The sequence below is a fragment of the Mobula birostris genome, chromosome 1, assembly GCF_030028105.1.
Source record: "Mobula birostris isolate sMobBir1 chromosome 1, sMobBir1.hap1, whole genome shotgun sequence".
NCBI lineage: Eukaryota > Metazoa > Chordata > Chondrichthyes > Myliobatiformes > Myliobatidae > Mobula > Mobula birostris.
The window spans coordinates 24488780-24508284 of record NC_092370.1 but is presented as its reverse complement, the minus strand read 5'-3'; positions in this window follow the sequence as shown (position 1 = coordinate 24508284).

Sequence of the window (19505 nt, the reverse complement as noted above, 5' to 3'; positions counted from 1 at the left end):
CATGAACATCGACTTCTCTAACTTCCACTAAGGCCCCACCTCCCCCTCGTACCCCATCTGTCACTTATTTTTATGCACACATTCTTTCTCTCACTCTCTTTTTTCTCCCTCTGTCCCTCTGAATATACCTCTTGCCCATCCTCTGGGTCCCCCCCCACCGTCTTTCTTCCCAGACCTCCTGTCCCATGATCCTCTCGTATCCCCTTTTGCCTATCACCTGTCCAGCTCTTGGCTCTATCCCTCCCCCTCCTGTCTTCTCCTATCATTTCGGATCTCCCCCTCCCCCTCCAACTTTCAAATCCCTTACTCACTCTTCCTTCAGTTAGTCCTGACGAAGGGTCTCGGCCTGAAACGTCGACTGCACCTCTTCCTACAGATGCTGCCTGGCCTGCTGCGTTCACCAGCAACTTTGATGTGTGTTTCCTGGAAAATTATTAACTACGGTGTAACATTTTTAAAAAATACATTAAAGTACACTTGAGTATATAGAAGTGTGTGTGTGTGTGTGTGTGTGTGTGTGTAAATAAATAAAACATTCTGAAAAATCTGCTGTTCAGCTGCTGAGGAAGACAGATTATTGGAGATTTACTGATATTACTTGAACTGGAGTTACAAGTCTTGTACAAGAGTTTCACTGATTGGCCAATTAACACAGTTTCCTGAGGTATTGCAGTGCAAATTGATAGGGTTGTTAGCCTGCTATTGAGTTTAAGGGATGTTAGATTATGTTGCAGCTCTATAAAACTCTAGTCAGACCACTCTTGGAATACTGTGTTCAGCTCTGGTCACCTCATTATAGGAAGGATGGAGACATTTTAGAGAGGGTGCAGAGGAGATTCACCAGAATGCTGCCTGGATTAGAAAGCATGTTTTATGAAGATAGGTTGAGTGAGCTAGGGATTTTCCCTTTGGAGCAAAGGAAGATGATAGAGGTGTACAAGATGGTAAGAGGCATAGATAGCGAAGACAGCCAGAGACTTTCTGACAGGACATGGTTAATACAAGGGGGTATAAATTCAAGGTGTTTGAGAGAAAGTATAGGGGGGGATGTCAGAGGTAGCTTTTTACACAGAAAGTAGTGGGTGTGTAGAACCCACTGCCAGATGTGGTGGTAGAGGCTGATACATTACAGACATTTAAGACACTCTGAGATAGGCACATGAATGAAATAAAAATGGAGGGCTATGTGGGAGGGAAGGGTTAAGTTGATCTTGGAGCAGGTTAAAGATCTTGCACAGCATTGTGGACCTAAAATCCCCTACTGGGCTGTACTATTTGTAAGCTACCAAGCGTGAGGTAGCACTTTCTTCAGTAACCAGCAGGAACTAGCTGGAACCATTTTAGTTCATCAAGCAGAAGGGAGTTGGGCCTTTGGAACTTAGTCACTGCATTATTTTGCATATAATATACGATCAGTTATTCATTAACGCAATGTGAAACCATTCACATTGTAAAATTATGACACCATCATCTCTCAGTGATATCCTGAATATTAAAATAAAATTGAGTTTAGACTTAGAGGGAACAGGAAATACACAATCATTCTAATTCCTTCTCTTATACCACATTCAAAATAAGCAATGCTTTTGTCTTAGGTGATTTCTGTGTTCCTTATTTCGAACTGAAGTCTAAAAAAGTGTCTAATATTAATTTCGTGTGTATCCCTTCAATCTGACTGGGATCAAGGTGGCTTTTGAGCAGATATCCTTTAATGTTCCCTCAGATACGGAGAGAAAGCAAGCTTCTCAGGCAAGTTTTGTGTAGGTTTCTTTCAGGTGAAACAAAAGTGGTCATAAATTGTGCAACTGTGAGTGATTTGTCGGGGAGCAAAGTGCACAAGTCTAGATGTGTTTACCACACTGGAATTATGATAAAAATGAACTTCGGACTGTACACTGTTCTAACATGAGCTGCGATTAATCCTAGGGGAAAAGAAATCAATGTTTTGAGTTATTTTATTACAGTTTCAGCTTAGTAAACATGATAAATATCTATTGTAAACTTAATTCCACTAAATGTTTGCCTTTGCTAATGACTTATTTTTTAAAATAGAAAGAAATATCAAGTAGGTATTGTTATAAACCAAGGACCGATAGTATGCATTGAGTTCTGGATCTGCCCTTGACCATTTGTTACTATGCAAATGTGCATCAGTCATCACTGTTGCAAAATTACTGCTGGTGAATGCCAGTGCCTGCATATCAGTTTGGGGTAATGCAAAATTCTAATAAAAAGTTTTAGGTGCTTAAAAATGTGAGTAGTCCAAGGTTCCCTCATGCCTTTAATTTGTTTTACTCTTGCACTTCATTCACTCCAGCAGCTTTGCTTCTGTCTCTGGTCTATGGCACATTCATACTGCTGGACAGCTGAGACATTTTAGAATTTTAACATTTCTCACAGTTCACAAATCAATACAAAAAAGTGGGCAAGGAACGATAGGACAGTAACATCACTCTCCTAGTGAAGCAATTTTAATTCACTTCAGTAGAGGAATGTTTAACTCCATTATAGAGGTGTACTCTCTGGTTAGCCCTTATTTCTCGGTATGTCAGACATGCTTGGATTTTGCACATGTGCCAATTGTGCAGATTTGGGGAATGCCAGAATGATTAAAGGTAAATATGAAACTTTACTCATGGGTGTTTAGAGCTGCATTAAGGAGACAGGGTTGGGTCAGAGGTGTCCAATGATTATTACTTCTGGATCAGAAAGAAAGGAGATCTTCCAAAATGAAGCATAAAGAATCACTCCATCCAGTTTACCACAACCCCCGCCCCCCAGATACCATATCCAATATCTGGAAATGATCAATATTGTGCTTCACCTCAGGGAAAGTGGTTTTTAATTCAAGCATTTTGGGAGAAAAAACAATTAAAGTAATTTCAGACAATTGACTTTTAATGATGGAGTTTCAGAAAATGATTCATCTTGCACAAGGGACTTGACAAAATGAGGGTGGCCCTGCCCAAGGAATGTTCCTTGAGAGGAATTCTCACTACCCATAAATGTTTGAAGATGAGAAGACTGAAGAAAATTTCCCTTATAAGGACTGGGTATACCAAAGTGGAAAGGTCAATTGATTGTTTTGTAATGGTAGGGGATTCAATGTTATAATTGGTGGTCGGCTCAGGAGAAGACTGTTGACGTGACTTGTTCAGTCTCCCCTTGAGTGGGGAAACAAAAGTGCAATATCAATTATGGGCTGTCTCTGGGGAAGGGTTAGGTGACCATGGAAGGGCTGAACAATGGAAGCAATTAGTGGTCAGGTGATGCAATTGAATTGCGCAATGTGAGAGCAAGTATTTGAACCATTCAGTGTTAATATGGAGGACTTTCAGCAACTCATTCCCAACCAAAATCACCAATTCCACTGGACAACAAAGATTTTGCTTCTTGAATACTTTTGGGTGTATCTTATGGATTTTGGGCTGCTAATCATGAAAATCACCATAAAATTTACCTACCAAACATAATTTTTTTTTGAAATTGACTATATTTGTTACTTCAATTCACAATTTAAGTCAAATAAAATATTGCCCACAATTTAAGCTGGAAGTTTTCTATCTTGTCCAGGTATGCCTGGGCATGCTTAGGCACGGCAGATGCTGCATGGCAGGACAAGTTTTAGAAAGGCTATAAATTCCTGTGAAGGATTTTCATATTTGAGACAGATGTTACTCAGAATAAATGATACCAAGAGTAAGGAAGAATTTTTGTTCATCCACAAATCAAACAGGTAATCAATAACAAGCAATTCAAAGAACTTCTAGTGGGACCAGAGAAAATTGCATGGAAGGCATTCAAGGATGTTGTTGAAAATTTTCTTGACAACTACAAAGCACCAAACTATGTACAGCTGGCTGACAACATGCTGCAAACATACAAAAACGTGAAATGCAACATGTTGCCAAAGATTCATTTTCTGCATTTCCATTTAGATGTCTTCCCTGCAAACCTTGGCACTGCCAGTGCTGAGCATGGTGAAAGGTTTCACCAGGACATCGCAGTCTTGGAAAAACACGATCAGGGCAACTGGAATCGATTAATGCTGGCTTATTATTGTTGGACACTTAAGCAAGAAGCCTCAGACACTAAGTACAAATGAAAATCATCAGCAAACCATTTTTAGCCTAGTTGAACCATTGCAAAGCATCAGTACTGTTATGCAATTAAATGCATTAAATTCAATAAAAGTTAGTTTCTTGTTTCTCCAAATTCCTACATGATACAAGTAGTCTGAAATTGTGTTTCTCTTCAGCTTCAAGTGGTCCATCACAAACAAAAAAAAAATTCTGAGGAACCAACACTTCCAAAAAAATTTGTTGTCCAGTGTACTCAGTTATTGCATAAATCTCTGTGAAATTGAATGTTATAGGTGGAAGAATCTAGAAAACTGGGAGGTTTGATGATTCCACTATGGTACTATATAGACTGGTGCACTTAAACTTCTTTCTTGTTATCACACCAATGTGAACTTGACAGTCAATGGAAAGATGGAGAGTGAGGGAAACACTTTTAAATTCATGTGCTTGCATTCCCGGCAGACTTAAAGTCCATCCTGCATACATTCCAGTTTGACCTTCACAGTGTAAAAGAAATGCTCACTGAAAATACTCAGGGTTCAAGTATTTTAATTCATGTCAGTCCAATTTTAAACACATTCCTTTGGCTGCCTGTTTGAATTGAATTAATAGTTGAACTGCATGAAATGATTATTTACAAAAGGTTATTCTTAAAAAAACACAGGCAGCTACATTCCTTGTCATATCATTACACTTCCACAAGTTATGACACATTAAGCTGATTTAAAGCCTTTAGCATCCAACATTAAAGATCCTCACTATCCGGGACATGCCCTCTTCACATTACCGCCAGGCAGGAGGTACATAAGAACCATATTCAAAGTTCTAGGAGCAGCTTCTTCCCTTCTGCCATCATATTAGTGACTAGTCCTTGCACCCAATGAACACTACTTGTAATTCACCTTTTGCAATATTTAAAAAATTTTGTAACTTACAGTAATTTTTTATGTCTTGCTCTGTACTACTGCTGCAAAGCAACAAATTTCACAACATGTCGTTGATAATAAATTCAATGCTGATGCTGATTCAGTGTTGCTTTCGTGTGTTCGTTAAAGAATATATTTTCTGCTCCAAGTGGTCACTACAAAGTTGTTTGGAACTTAGGTGGTGGGAAAACTTTAACATTCATTGCCATAATACTGTGAAGCTGAGAACGACTTCAGAAATGCACAAATGAACAAGTAAGCATGAAAGTCTGGAATCTATTAGAACCATAGAATCATAGAACATTACAGCACAGAAACAGGCCTTTTGGCCCTTCTTGGCTGTGCCGAACCATCTTACTGCCTAGTCCCACTGACCTGCACCTGGACCATATTCCTCCATACACCTCTCATCCATGTACCTGTCCAAGTTTTTCTTAAATGTTAAAAGTGAGCCCGTATTTACCACCTCGTCTGGCAGCTCACTCCACACTCCCACCACTCTCTGTGTGAAGAAGCACCCCCCAATGTTCCCTTTAAACTTTTCCCCCCTCACAACCCATGTCCTCTGGTTTTTTTCTCCCCTTGCCTCAGTGGAAAAAGCCTGCTTGCATTCACCCTATCTATACCCACCATAATTTTATATACTTCTATCAAATCTCCCCTCATTCTTCTGCGCTCCAGGGAATAAAGTCCTAACCTATTCAACCTTTCTCTGTAACTCAGTTTCTCAAGTCCCGGCAACATCCTTGTAAACCTTCTCTGCACTCCTTCAACCTTATTAATATCCTGCCTGTAATTTGGCGACCAAAACTGAACACAGTACTCCAGATTCGGCCTCACCAATGCCTTATACAACCTCACCATAACATTCCAGCTCTTATACTCAATACTTGATTAATAAAGGCCAATGTACCAAAAGCTCTCTTTACGACCCTATCTACCTGTGATGCCATTTTTAGGGAATTTTGTATCTGTATTCCCAGATCCCTCTGTTCTACTGCACTCCTCAGTGCCCTACCATTTACCTTGTATGTTCTACCTTGGTTTGTCGTTCCAAAGTGCAATACCTCACACTTGTCTGTATTGAACTCCATCTGCCATTTTTCAGCCCATTTTTCCAGCTGGTCCAAATCCCTCTGCAGGCTCTGAAAACCTTCCTCACTGTCCACTACACCTCCAATCTTTGTATCATCAGCAAATTTGCTGATCCTATTTACCACATTATCATCCAGATCATTGATATAGATGACAAATAACAATGGACCCAGCACCGATCCCTGTGGCACACCACTAGTCACAGGTGTATTGTCTGAAACCCCTGTTCATTTACAAAATTGCAATTTTTTTAAACAGCTTTCTCCTGCATAAACCTCTCACTCTAAAATGTTCACAAAATTTTAAGTGTGTTACATGAGGTGTAAGATTTTATTGCATGCTTATATTTTCTTCTGATTTTGTCATGTCCTGAGGTAATTATTTCAGAATTGAAGGCAAAAGAGCTCAGAGCATTGAAATATAATACCAGAAAGCTGGACTGGAGAAGTATTTCTCTGAGCAGCATACAAAGACTATATTTCAAACTTTGCGGCTGCTCATGATAGGACAGACCTCTCACCCCAGGTATTAGCAGTAAAGGATCAGGAACAGTTAGCTTCTATGATGGGAAAAGGGAGAGGGTCTTGGGACCAGTTCCCATGACGGAGTTGCTTACCTCAAGGAACTGGGGCTGATCCTGCTCACAGATTGCTTTGGACAGACTGCACTGTTTTATCTATGTGGTCCGTCAGTCAGTGGAAATTCAGCAGCTGCCTTTCAAAACTGCAGCTCGGTGCCTGCAAGACAGGCAATTGAGTGAGAGCCAAAATTGCTTTTTGTGACCTTTTGCACAATCCCAGCTGTGACCACGCTCTCCAGGTAAAACAGGGATCATTGCTTCTGAGGCTGAAAGTGGACCTCCATGCTTTCCGCTCCTTGCTAGGGACCTTGAGCTCCTACAACTTCCTGTGTGTTCTTAGAAGTTCCATTTTAAATCTGGACTTTTGTGATTAGCTTGCTCAGCAGATCTGAAGCTGAATTTGGGCCTCTGCCAAATGCTTGCCTCTACTGTCCCATCACCCAGTATCTGTTGCTTTCTGCTGGTTCTGAACTCCTTTCTGCCTCAACATAAAATCTAAGAGCAATGCCCTTGTCTAAGACGGCCCCTAAGAGGCTGAAGTGCTTGCTGGGCGCACGAGCTGGAGGACAGACTTCTACAAGATGTCTTTCCCTGCAGGAAATTTGCTCATTGCTGCTAGTCTTCCTGGCAACACATTCCAAGCATGCACCACTTTCTGTGTAAAAAGCTTGGCCCGCACATCTCTTTTAAACTTACCTTCCTCTCACCTTAGTGTTAAATGATTTGTCTGTGGGAAAAATATACCAGCTGCCTACTATATCTATGCTTCATATAATTTTATAAACTTATGTCAGTTCTCTCCTCAACCTCCACCACTCCAAAGAAGGTAACCCAAGTTTTTCCAACCTCAAAAAAACAAGAGATTCTGCAGGTGATGGAATTCCAGAGTAACACACACACACACACAAGAATGCTGGAGGAACTCAGCAGGCCAGGCAGCATCTATGGAGAGGAATAAAGAGTCAACGTTTCGGGTGACAACCTTCATCAGACCATGATCCCTAAAAAGCATCCTTGCTTCATAACTTTCCTCTCCTCACCTGTTCCTCCCAACAATTTCTCCACATTTTGTTTGGCTTTGCATTCCTCACCACTCGCTTCTCATCCCTCCTGTTTTCTCCACACCCCTACAGTATGGATCAGGCAGGATGTCGGCAGGCTAACCCAGAAACACGGGAAATATATACTCCTGTACAAGAAGTACATTAGGAGAGCAAGCAGAATGTAGACACATATTATAAGAAAGGGTTCATCATCCTAATGAAGGGTCACGGGCTGAAACGTAGGCCATTTATTCCCCTCCATAGATGCTGCCTGATGTGTTGAGTTCACCAGAATTTTTTCTGCATTTGTCCAATCCCTTCTTATATCACATCCTGTCTACTCCAGGCAACATCCTGGACAATCTCATCTGCACCCACTTCACAGCTTTCACATCCTTCCTATAATTTGGTGACCAGAATTAAATGCAATACCATAAGACCATAAGACAAAAGAGCAGAAGTCGGCCCTTCGGCCCATCGAGTCTGCTCTGCCATTTTATCATGAGCTGATCCATTCTCCCATTTAGTCCCACTCCCCTGCCTTCTCACCATAACCTTTGATGCCCTGGCTACTCAGATACCTATCAATCTCTGCCTTAAATGCACCCAATGACTTGGCCTCCACTGCTGCCCATGGCAACAAATTCCATAGATTCACCACTCTCTGGCTAAAAAAATTTCTTCACATTTCTTTTGTGAATGGGTGCCCTTCAATCCTTAAGTCATGCCCTCTCGTACTAGACTCTCCCATCATGGGAAACAACTTTGCCACATCCACTCTGTCCAAGCCTTTCAACATTCGAAATGTTTCTATGAGATCTCCCCTCATTCTTCTAAACTCCAAGGAATACAGTCAAAGAGTGGACAAACATTCCTCATATGTTAACCCTCTCGTTCCCAGAATCATTCTAGTGAATCTTCTCTACCCTCTCCAAGGTCAGCACATCCTTTCTTAAATAAGGAGACCAAAACTGCCCACAGTACTCCAAGTGAGGTCTTACCAGCGCCTTATAGAGCCTCAACATCACATCCCTGCTCCTATACTCTATTCCTCTAGAAATGAATGCCAACATTGCATTTGCCTTCTTCACCACCGACTCAACCTGGAGGTTAACCTTAAGGGTATCCTGTACGAGGACTCCCATGTCCCGTTGCATCTCAGAACTTTGAATTATTTCCCCATTTAAATAATAGTCTGCCTGTTTATTTCTTTTGCCAAAGTGCATAACCATACACTTTCCAACATTGTATTTCATTTGCCACTTCTTTGCCCACTCTTCCAATCTATCCAAGTCTCTCTGCAGACTCTCTGTTTCCTCAGCACTACCGGCCCCTCTGCCTACCTTTGTATCGTCAGCAAACTTAGCCACAAAGCCACCTATTCCATAATCCAAATTGTTGATGTACAATGTAAAAAGAAGCGGCCCCAACACAGACCCCTGTGGAACACCACTGGTAACCGGCAGCCAACCGGAATAGGATCCCTTTATTCCCACTCTCTGTTTCCTGCCAATCAGCCAACGCTCTATCCACATATGTAACTTTCCCGTAATTCCATGGGCTCTTATGTTGTTAAGTAGCCTTATGTGTGGCACCTTGTCAAAGACCTTCTGAAAATCCAAATATACAACATCCACTGCATCTCCCTTGTCTAGCCTACTGGTAATTTCCTCAAAAAATTGTAATAGGTTTGTTAGGCAGGATTTTCCTTTAAGGAATCCATGCTGAGTTCTCCCTATCTTGTCATATGCCTCCAGGTACTCTGTAACCTCATCCTTGACAATCGACTCCAACAACTTCCCAACCACCAATGTCAAGCTAACAGGTCTATAATTTCCTTTTTTCTTCCTTGCCCCCTTCTTAAATTGCAGAGTGACATTTGCAATCTTCCAGTCCTCCAGAACCATGCCAGAATCTATCGACTTTTGAAAGATCATCGCTAATGCCTCCACAATCTCCACAGCTACTTCCTTCAGAACACAAGGGTGCATTCCATCTGGTCCGGGAGATTTATCTACCTTTAGACTATTCAGCTTCCTGAGTACTTTCTCAGTCGTACTTGTGACTGCGCACACTTCTCTTCCCTGCCACCCTTGAGTGTCCGGTATACTGCTGATGTCTTCCTCAGTGAAGACTGATGCAAAATGTTTGTTCAGTTCCTCTGCCATCTCCTTATCTCCCATTACAATTTCTCCAGCATCGTTTTCTATCGGTCCTATATCTACTATCACCTGTCTTTTACTCCTTATATACTTGAAAAAGCTTTTAGTATCCTCTTTGATATTGTTTGCTAGCTTCCTTTCATAATTAATCTTTTCCGTCTTAGTGACCTTCTTAGTTTCCTTTTGTAAACTTTTAAAAACTTCCCAATCCTCTGTCTTCCCACTAATTTTTGCTTCCTTGTATGCCCTCTCCTTTGCTTTAACTTTGGCTTTGACTTCTCTTGTCAGCCACTGTTGCATCCTTTTTCGATTCGAAAATTTCTTCTTTTTTGGAATATACCTGTCTTGCACCTTCCTCACTTCTCGCATAAACTCCAACCACTGCTGCTCTGCTTTCCTTCCCGCCAGTGTCCCTTTCCAGTCAACTTTGGCCAGTTCCTTTCTCACGCCACTGTACTTTCCTTTACTCCACTGAAATACCGACAAATCAGATTTCGGCTTCTCTTTTTCAAATTTCACAGTGAACTCAATCATGTTATGATCACTGTCTCCTAAGGGTTCCTTCACCTCAATCTCTCTAATCACCTCTGGTTCATTACACAATACCCAATCCAGTACAGCCGATCCCCTAGTGGGCTCAACAACAAGCTGTTCTAAGAAGCCATCTTGCAGACATTCTACAAATTCTCTCTCTTGAGATCCAGTGCCGACCTGATTTTCCCAATCCACTCGCATGTTAAAATCCCCCACAATTATCATAACACTGCCCTTCTGACAAGCCTTTTCTATTTCCTGTTGTAATTTTTAATCCACATCACTGCAGCTGTTTGGAGGCCTATAAATAACTGCCATCAGGGTCCTTTTACCCCTGCGATTTCTTAGCTCAACCCATAAAGATTCTGCACCTTCCAATCCTATATCACCTCTTTCTAATGATTTAATATCATTTCTTACCAATAAAGCCATGCCTCCCCCTCTGCCTACCTTCCTATCCTTCCGATACACTGTGTATCCTTGGACGTTCAGCTCCCAGAGACATGCATCCTTTAACCACGTCTCAGTGATGGCCACAATATCATACCTGCCAATCTGTAACTGTACGACAAGATCATCCACCTTATTCCTTATGCTGCGTGCATTTAAGTATAACAACTTAAGACCAGTATTTGGTACTTTTCGCTTTGATTTCACTGCAACTTTATTGCACTGCAATACACTAGGTGTGGGCTAACCAGAGCTTCATAAAGTTGCAACATAATGTCTTGAACTCAGTGCCTTAACTAATAAGGGCATAGAAGAAATATGAATCAGCTCCTTGAATCTGCTCCACTATCAAAGTTGCAGTTCCAGAATTTCATTTCCACTGTCTTTGCTCATCCTTGTATTCCTTAATAATCTTAATGTTCAAAGATCAATGACTCAGCACTCACTACGTTTTGGGGTAATGAATTCCAAAGATTTATAATTGCCAGAATAAAGACATTTCTCCCCATCTTAGTTTGATTGGCCCTTTATGACTATACTCTGTGTGTCAACTCTCTTCAATACCTCTTAGATCACTTACCATTAAAGACTACAAGACAGAAGAACCTAATTAGGCCATTCAGCCCATTGAGACTGCTCCACCATTCCATCATGGCTGATTTATTATCCCTCTCAACCCCATTCACTTGACTTCTCCCCGTAATCCTTGACACCCTTACTAATCAAGAACCTATCAACCTCCGCTTTAAATATACCGAATGGCAGCCTCTACAGCCATCTGTGACAATAAATTCCACAGAATATTTCCCTCTGGCTCAAGAAATTCCTCCTCATTTCCTTTCTAATGGGACATCCTTGTATTCTGAGGCTGTGCCCTTTGGTCGGAGACTCCCTACAATAGAAAACAACTTCTCCACATCCACTCTACCTAGGCCTTTCAATACTCAATAGGTTTCATTGAGATCCCCCCTCATTCTTCTAAACTACAATGAGTACAGGCCCAGAGCCATCAAGCAGTCCTCATATGTTAATCCTTTTATTCTCTGATCTTCTCCAATGCTAGTATATCTTTTCTTGGATAAAAAGCCCAAAACTGCTCACAACACTCCAATGCCTTATAACAGGGGTCCCCAACCTTTTTTACACCGTGGACCGGTTTAATATTGACAATATCCTTGTGGACTGGCCGACCGGGGGAGGGGTGGGGTGGGTGTTAATCACGACCGGAATATAGGTGATAAGTCAACTGTAAGTCACTTATAAGTGGCTAATACACTCTATTTTGTTTTTAAAAGAGTTTATCTAATGAATTTAATATTAAACAGCGCATATTTTCCTCGCATGAATATTAATAAGTCAATAAAAAGTCAATAGCATCATAGCATTTTAAGTAACGTTTGGATATTAAACACACAGCGCATATTTTCCTCGTATGAACGTATAAAATCATTGCAACACATCAATATCCTGAATCAGTGGGAGCCCTGGGCTTGTTTTCCTGCAACAAGACAGTGCCATTGAGAGGTGACGGGAGACAGCGATACTCAAAGGGGGTTCCTTATGTCCAGTCTATTCCGCAATTTAGTTTTCATTGCATTCATTGCAGAAAACTCCGCTTGGCAGCGATATGATGTTGGAAATGGAAGCTACGTTTGCAGTGCTTTTGTGGCTATCTCAGGATATTCAGCCTTGACTTTGATCCAGCATGCCAGCAGAGATGTTATGTCAAACATACTTTTCAGCCCACTGTCATTTGCAAGCTCGAGGAGTTGATCTTCTTCCCGTGCTGACATGGATGATTCACCAGAGACATTCACAAATGGGTCACGGACCCACTCCTTTGCGCGTCTTGGGTCACTGATGACCTTGTGTGTGTAATGACCTCGCGTGCGTTCAAGTTCAACAGCGCGTGACAGAGATTGAGGAAAGGTGCAGCTGACTCATATCGTTTCATATGGCCAAATTATATTCTTTTCTCACGGCCTGGTAGCACATGCTTTGTGGTCTGGTACCGGCCTGCCGCCCAGTGGTTGGGTACCACTGCCTTATAAAGCCTCAGTGTTACATCCTTGCTTCTAAACTACAGTGATTCGAGGCCAATATATCACCCTCCCCTAACCTTCTGAATCAACATGCTTAAAAAGAGGTCAAAATTCCAGAGTACATACCTCAGGTGTGATCTCATCAAAACTCTGTGCAATTACAAGACTTTCCTAATCTTGTAGTCAAGACTTGACTCAAACAGTTACCCACCTCTCTAGCCTTTTTATATGATACCATTCCCCCACCACTGCATGACCTGTCTTGTAAAATGTGTCTATGTTCTCCTAATTTACTTCTTGTACTCAAGCATTTCTTTTTTGGGTTTTCTGGTCCAGCACACCAAGATCCTTTAAGATCCACATTGTTGGTGTGTTAGTGATGGCATCCAAGACAGAAGCGATGAGAAGCAAGTGGCAAAGAATGCAAAGCCAAGAAAAACGTGGAGGCCGTGTAGATTGAGCTGGGGAGAGTACAAGGATGTAAAGAGAGGTTGGTTTCAGGGACTGGTCTAAAAGGAGAAGGTAAGGGAAGACAGAAGCATTGCATTTTCAGTGTGCTACTGTGCTTATAAGGTGATAGAGGAGCAAATATTGAAAGGGGTGTGGTGGGTCTGATAGGGGTGTTAGGTGCTGCTGAGGAAGCTGAAGAGGTGTAAACAAACTTGCTTCTCTGATTGAAGGCCCCAGTGGCACAATTGGTTAATGCACAGCACTTATCCAGTAGTGCAGGCAGTGAGCAATGCAAAGGATGTGAGTTCAAGCCCTACCTGGAGCACAGTTTATCAGGACAGCGTGGTGGTGTAATGGTTAATGTAATACTTTATGGTGCTAGTGATTAGCAATGGGGTCAATTCCCTCTGTTGTCCGTAAGGAGTTTGTACATTCTCCCCGTGACTGTGTGGGTTTCCTCCGGGTGCTCCAATTTCCTCCAACATTCCAAAGACGTACGAATTAGGGTTATGTGCAAATGTTGGTGCCAGAAGATTTCTCCCCCTGCCATCCGATTTTCAAATGGACATTGAGCCCATGAACACCAATTCACTCTTTTTTATTTCTGATCTTTTGCAGTACTTATTTTAACTTAACTATAGATGTATTTACATACTTAATGTAACTTGTTCTTTTTTCTGTATTTATTTATCATGTATTTCATTGGACCGTTGCTGTAAAGTTAACAAATTTCATGATATGCGCTGTTGATGTTAAATCTGACTCTGAGAAGCACGCTCAGCACATATTTGGACTGTGTTGGTTGTTGACACAAGTGATACATTTCACTGTGTATCTTTATTCACCCTTCAAAAGAAGTGACATAGGATCGGAAGATGTAGAATCCATGTGGATTGAGTTAAAAAAACTGCAAGGGTAAAAAGACCCTGATGGGAGTTATATTCAGGCCTCCGAACAGTAGCCAGGATGGGACTACATATTACAGCGGGAAATATGCCAACTCATGTCAAAAGGTCAATGTTACGTTAGTCATGAGGGATTTCAATACGCAGGTACATTGGGAAAATTAGGTTCGTGCTGGATCCCAAGGGAGAGAATTTGTAGAATGCCTACAAGATGGCTTTTTAGGACAGCTTATGGTTGAGCCCACTAAGAGAAAGGCTATTCTGGATTGGGTGTTGTGTAATGAACCTGATTTGATTTGGGAGCTTAAGGTAAAGGTATCATGGTCTGGTCCGTAAGTTCCACATTCTGGTTCACGGTCTGGTCCGTGGACTCAGGACGCCGGGTCTTCCAGCTGTCCCTTGTTTGAGTTAATCATAGGCACCTGATTCCCATCTTTGGGCTTGCAATATAAGTAGCCTTGGGATTGAGTATGGGCTGCTGGTTTGTCTTGTTAGTCCCCTTTGGAGCAACCTGCTGATGGAAGGCTAGCAAAACCATTTGTGATCTCTAGGCCTGGTTGGAGGACCACTGCTTCATGGAGCCTTGTTGCTACTCGTTGGAGTGGTCTTTGCGGCATGGATTCGGCTGTTTCCTGGGCCAGCTGAGTGGCTGCCAGCCTCTCTGAGCTAGGTAGGGATCTGGCTGTTTCTGTAGCCAGCTGAGGTTGCTGGCTGAACCGAGACTTGGAGCTACTCAGGAGCAGAGATGGAACTGTCTGTTGTACTTTGGTGTTTGTCTCTTCTTGTCCTTGCCTCCATGGGGTAAGCCAGGCTATTCTGCTGTTGCCCTGTAGGGGGATCTGCCTTGTCCTTGCCTCTGTGGGGTAAGCCAGGCTGTTTTGCTGTTGCCCACTGGGGGGCCCTGTCTTGTCTTGTCCTTGCCTCTGTTGGGTAAGTCTGGCTGTTCTGCTGTTACCTGACGGAGAGACCTGTCCCACCTTGGTGTGGAGATGAAGTTGAGTCCTGGCTTGTTGTAGGATAAGTCCTGGCTCTATGTCCATGTTCTGTCCTGTATCATCTTTGTGCTGTGTTAAAGATGAGTCCTGGCTTGTCGAAGGATAAGCCCTGGCTCCATGTTGATGTACAGTTCCCAGTCTGTCTCAGCTCTACTCTCCAAGTTATCAGCCTCTGCATTTCAAGATGAAGAGCCCAAGCCTCAAGGATCCCAAGCTGCTCCAAGGATCCCAAGCCAAACTCCAAGAACCCAAGCCTTGAGGATCCCAAGCCAAGCTCCAAGAACCCAAGCCAAGCTCCAAGAACCCAAGCCAAGCTCCAAGAACCCAAGCCAAGCTCCAAGAACCCAAGCCTCGAGGATCCCAAGCCAAGTTCCAAGAACCCAAGCCTCGAGGATCCCAAGCCAAGACCCAAGACCCAAGACCCCAAGCCCCGAGGATCCCAAGCCAAGCTCAAGACCCAAGACCCCAAGCCTCGAGGATCCCAAGCCAAGCTCAAGACCCAAGACCCCAAGCCTCAAGCTATGTCATGTCCTTGCCTGGTTCTGGGGTCCGAGCCCAAGGCAAGACCCAGGTTCTGGGTCCTTGTCCAGTCTCGGGCTTAGAGTCCAAGCCTTGTCTCCTAGCCCATGGTTCCTAGTCCTGGTCCCGCTCTCCCTAGCCGTACTCTGCGTTCTTGTCCCTGCCCCTTGCCTGAATCCTGTCACATCCCTACTCTAGTCAAGTCCTGTTCCTTGTACTTCGGTGTCTGTGTCTCGCATTTGGGTCCATTCCCAGCACCCCCTTGTGACAAAAGGAACCCCTAGGAGACAGTGATCATAATATGATATAATTAATCCTGCAACTTGAGAGGAAGATGCTAAATACAGGTGTATCAGTAATAAAGGGAAACATGGAGACATGACAGAGTAGATGGCCAAAGTTGATGGGAAGGGGCATTAGCAGGGATGATGGCAAACAACAATAGTTGAAGTTTCTGGGGGAATTTCAGACAGCACAGGATAGATACATTGCAAAGAAGAACAAGTATTCTAAAGGCAGGATGATGTGACAGTGGCTGACAAGGGAAGTAAAGAAACATAAAAGCAGAAGAAAGGGCATAAAATAGGGCAAACATTAGGGGGGAGTTAGAAGAAGAAGAAAGGGCATAAAATAGGGCAAACATTAGGGGGGGAAGCATTAAAAACTAACAGGAGGCAACTAAAAAGCCATAAGGAGGGAAAAGATGAAAAATGGTGATAAGCTACCCAATAATATAAAAGAGGATATCAAAAGATTTTTCAGATATATCAAGAGTAAAAGAGAGGTGAGAGTAGATGTCAAACCACTGGAAAATGATGCTGGAGAGGTAGTAATGGGGGGACAAAGAAATGGTGGATGAACTGAATAAGTATTTTACATTCGTCTTCACTGTGGAAGACATTAGCAGTATGCCAGAAGTTCGAGAGTGCCAGGAGGCAGAAGTGAGTGCAATTCTATTTCTAGGGAGAAGGTGCTTGGGAAGCTGAAAGGTCTGAAGGTAAATAAGTTACCTGGACCAGATGGACTACACTCCCCATTTCTGAAATAGGTAGCTGAAGAGATTATGGAGGCAAAGTAATGATGTTTCAAGAATCATTAGATTCTGGCATGGCCCCAGGGGACTGGAAAATTGCAAATGTCACTCCACTGTTTGAGAAGGATGGAGGCAGAAGAAAGGATATAGCTTGACCTCAGTGGTTGGAAGTTGTTGGAGTGAATTGTTAAGGATGAAGTTTCACGGTACTTGGAGGCACATGATAAAATAGGTCAAAGTCAGCATAGTTTCCTAAAGCGAAAATCTTGCATGACAAATCTTTGGAATTCCTTGAAGAAATAACAATCAGGATAGACAAAGGAGAATTAATTGATTTTTGGAAGGCCTTTGACAAGGTGCCACACATGAGGCTGCTTAACAAGTTAAGAGCCCATGCTATCACAGGAATGATACTAGCATGGATAGAGGATTGGCAGATTGAAGGCTGGGAGCCTTTTCTGTTTGGTTGCTGGTAACTAGTGATTTTTGAAAAGGGTTGGAGTTACTTTATATGTTAATGATTTGGATGATGGAATTGATGGCTTTGTGGCCACATTTGCAGACAGTATGAAGATAGATGGAGGGGCAGGTAGTGTTGAGGAAACAGGGAGTCTGCAGAAGGACCTAGATTGATTAGCAGAATGGCAAAGAAGTGAGTGTTTGGAAGTGTATTTTCATACACTTTATTACAAAGAATAGAAGTGTAGACTGTTTTCTAATTGGGCAGAAAATTAGAAACCTGAGGTTCAAGGGGACTTGAGTTCTTGTGCAGGATTCCCTAAAGGTTAGCTTGTAAGTTGAGTCAGTGGGAGCAAATGGAGTGTTAGCATTCATTTCAAGAGGACTAGAATGTAAAAGCAAAGATGTAATTTTCGTTGACTACATTGACTCCTTTTCATTGACTACAGCTCTGCCTTTAATACCATCATTCTAAATAAACTGATTCCTAAGCTCTGGAACCTGGGCCTTAGCACTCAGATCTGCAGCTGGATCTTCAACTTCCTCACAGACAGGACCCAGGCTGTAAAAATAGGGGACAAGCTCTCCTCTACAATCACTTTAAACACCGGTGCCCCACAAGTCTCTGTACTCAGCCCCCTGCTGTACTCACTGTACACACATGATTGTGTAGCTAAGTTTCCATCGAACTCAATATATAAGTTTGCTGATGACACAACAATTGTAGCCGTATCTCAGGTAATGATGAGTTTGAGTACAGAGAGGAAATTAAGAATCTGGTGGCATGGTGCGAAGACAATAACCTATCCCTCAACGTCAACAAGACGAAGGAATTGGTTGTTGACTTCAGAAGGAGTAGCGGACTGTACAACCCAATTTACATCGGTGGTGTGCAAGTGGAACAGGTCAAAAGCTTTAAGTTCCTTGGGGTCAATATCACAAATGACCTGACTTGGTCCAGCCAAGCAGAGTCCACTGCCAAGAAGGTCCACCAGTGCCTTTACTTCCTGAGAAAACTAAGGAAATTTGGCTTTTCCCCTAAAACCCTCACTAATTTTTATAGATGCACCGTAGAAAGCATTCTTCTAAGGTGCATCACAACCTTGTATGGAAGTTGTCCTGTCCAAGACCGGAAGAAGCTGCAGAAGATCGTGAACATGGTGCAGCACATCACACAAACCAATCTTCCGTCCTTGGACTCACTTTACACCGCACACTGTCGGAGCAGTGCTGCCAGGATAATCAAGGACACGACCCACCCAGCCAACACACTTTTCATCCCTCTTCCTTCCGGGAGAAGGCTCAGGAGTCATACGGCCAGATTTGGGAACAGCTTCTTTCCAACTGTGATAAGACTGCTGAATGGATCTTGACCCGGATCTGGGCCGTACCCTCCAAACCTCCAAATATCCGGACCTACATCTCGGTTTTTTTTTTGTACTACCTTACTTTCCATTTTTCTAATTTTTCTATTTGATTTATAATTTAAAATTTTAATATTTGCTATTGATTTGTAATCCAGGGAGCAGAAAGTGCAGAATCAAATAGTGCTACGATGATTGTACGTTCTAGTATCAATTGTTTGGTGACAATGAAGTATAAAGTAATACTGAGGCTTTATAAGGCATTGGTGAGGCCTCACTTAGAGTATTGTGAACAGTTTTGGGCCCCTTATCTAAGAAAGGATGTGCTGACATTAGAGAGAGTTCAGAGGAGGTTCATAAGAATGATTCCGGAATGAAAGAGTTATTGTATGAAGAGCACTTAGTAGCTCTGGGCTCATACTTACTGGAATTTAAAAGAATGAGGTGGGGGGGTGGATCTCATTGAAACCTATCAATTGTTGAAAGGCCAAGATAAGGTGGATGTGGAGAGGATGTTTCCTTTCATGGGGGAGCCTAGCACCGGAGGGCACAGATTCAGAGCAGAGGGGCACCCATTTAGAATGGAGATGAGGAAATTTCTTTAGCTAGAGGATGGTGAATCTGTGGAATTCATTGCCACAAGCAGCTGTGGAGGCACTGGGTGTACTTAAGGTGGAGGTTGATTGGTTCTTGATTAGTCTGGGCATCAAAGGTTATGGGGGGAAGGCAGGAAAACAGGGATGAGAGGGAAAATGGATCAGCTATGATGAAAGGGTGGAACAGACTTGATGGCCTAGTTCTGCTTCTATCTCTTATGGTCTTTGGTTTTATATAATCTGATGCATTTGTGAAAAATTAAAGCTAAT